We start from the raw sequence: 2,500 nt of genomic DNA on the forward strand, positions 1-2,500 counted from the left end.
TGGATATGGTCATGGTCTTGCTTGTTGAAGCATTGGTACATTTTTCTATGTAATGCATTGGATCCGAGGAATGTGGCAGGAGTCGGGGATTCCCTTCATGCCCAAAAAGTTGAGATGGGAGGAGTGATTTATTTATTTATTTATTTATCTATTTATTTTTGTGATTTATGTGGTTTGACTCGGCCATCCATTTATAAGGTGGAGAAAGTACTCGGCACATGTTTAGAATAACTTCCTGTAATCCACCAAACCCTTTTTTTCTTTTTTCGATGTTTGTTTTCAAATTACTTCGTAGAAAAAGTTAATTTCTTCCCAACGACAATAGACAAGATCCATCGAACGAAACTTGTTCTCTCTCGACTACAATGACCAATCATTAAGCTACGAGAGCTTGTCTGGAAAGACAATAAAGAAACACATATGGAAACGGTCAGGAAAGCTATCCAGAAAAGAGGACAACAGAGAATCTCAGCGCACTTACAGGATGGAGCGGTACGCCGACATAAGAACAGGATACACGGGCAAACACTGAGCAGAAAACAGATGGAAGTAAATACACTAATCCTACACAGAGAACATGACACCAGGAAATTAAGGAAGACTGAAGCTGTATACATTCATATCGTAAAACCTGCCATCAACATTCAACAAATGCCCGATTCCACTCTTCCCTCAGCTAGAAGCTCACATGCAGCAACACACGGAGCTCCACAAGGACTTGGACAAACAGCACAACACGGAGCGCCACCTTCCGAACAAAGGGTACCTCCCCCAGTGCCAACATGAACCAAATAAAATAAGCATTTCAACCTAACACAACTATACCTACACATTCAACGTTAGACTACACACCTGAAGATGGCAGAGTAATGGCCGAAAGACGTTTAAAGTTAACATGGATTTTAGTCATTTACTTAGTACCCTCGCCAACGAAGACCGGAACATCGTCAGAAAAATTGAAAAGGCAAGCTGCAAATTGAATAATGCTTAACTGCTGTCAACTTCAATAGAGCATATATATATATATATATATATATATATATATATATATATATATATATATATATATATATACATATATATATATATATATATATATATATATATATATATATATACATATATATATATATATATATATATATATATATATATATATATATATATATATATATATATATGTATTCATTCACACAGTATTTTCTTAAATAACTATGGAGAATGGTTGTATATGGATGATGTTGTGATAGCATGAGGTGGAATGGGCGGGTGGATGGGGGGTGAGGTAGTATGTGTGAGCAAATTTTTGACGCAGCCCGAAGGGATTTCTCCCCGTCCTCTCATTTTATGTAATGGGGGGACGGAGAGGGGGGGTCGCCGATTTAATGAAGCGGCCTTGCTGTGGATGTGCTGTGTCTTGCGACACTGCTTCTGACCCAGGGCAGTGGACAAGGTGCAGGGATGACCCGTCATTCAGGAGGTGCTAAGATAAGAGGGAGGGTGGAGGGGTGTGGAGTGTATTCGGGGATGGAATGGGTGGGAGTGATTTTATGCCTTTTTCTTTTTGGCTACCCTCCTTGTAAGGGAAAAAAAGCCTTGGTATATGTATGTATGTATTATTTTGTGTAACCACTTCAAAACTTTGTGATCCTTTTCATGTTATTGTGTCTGCCGCCTAGCTATTCTACTCATCTCCGAGGTTACTTCACATCTCTATTAACTATGACGTCCTTGATGGCAGTTTTTCTTTACTCCAGCTTCCTCCAGTTTATCTTCTAACTTCATGACACCAACCCTTGGTCATGATGATCTTGTTAAAACTTCTACTCCTCCTTCCTTTCTTCTTCTTCTTCTTCTTCTTCTTCTTCTTCTTCTTCTTCTTCTTCTTCTTCTTCTTCTTCTTCTTCTTCTTCTTCTTCTTCTTCTTCTTCTTCTTCTTCTTCTTCTTCTTCTTCTTCTTCTTCTTCTTCTTCTTCTTCTTCTTCTTCTTCTTCTTCTTCTTCTTCTTCTTCTTCTTCTTCTTCCTCCTCCTCCTCCTTCAATGTATGGTTGATCCTAGAATATCTTTTTAGCTAGAGTGGAACACTTTCTTTATTTTATTCTGGCTAGAACTAAATTGTTTTATTCACCCGAGAGACAGGCTACGATTATGAATCCGTATGGTATTCATACAATGTACTACATACATCATTATATGATTTACAATACTCCTATGCACTGCCATGGAGTGTCGATCTTCTCATTCGCCATACAACGACGTTAGCTTGGGTTCGATCCTATAAGGTGACTGCCACTTGACTTGGCTATCAAAGCATATGTGACGAAGGAGATGTCATCTTCTCTCTCTCTCTCTCTCTCTCTCTCTCTCTCTCTCTCTCTCTCACGCTCATCATTTTCGACTTTGGCGAGATGCAATCTCATCCAAAATTTCCTTGTTTTTTATACTAAAAATTTGAAGTGAAACGCTTGCATGAACATCCACCTACATAGACACACACAC

The 2,500-nt window shown here is 38.7% G+C and overlaps 1 protein-coding gene across 5 annotated transcripts in view; it reads left to right on the plus strand.

Moving 5' to 3' along the window:
* LOC143021424 (lachesin-like) overlaps positions 1-2,500 on the plus strand; it is a 586,585-nt gene that overhangs the window by 164,949 nt on the left and 419,136 nt on the right. The gene's annotated exons all lie outside the window — the stretch shown is intronic.

This window comes from Oratosquilla oratoria, chromosome 42 (assembly GCF_046742065.1).
Source record: "Oratosquilla oratoria isolate Oo_2021 chromosome 42, ASM4674206v1, whole genome shotgun sequence".
Taxonomy (NCBI): Eukaryota; Metazoa; Arthropoda; class Malacostraca; order Stomatopoda; family Squillidae; genus Oratosquilla; species Oratosquilla oratoria.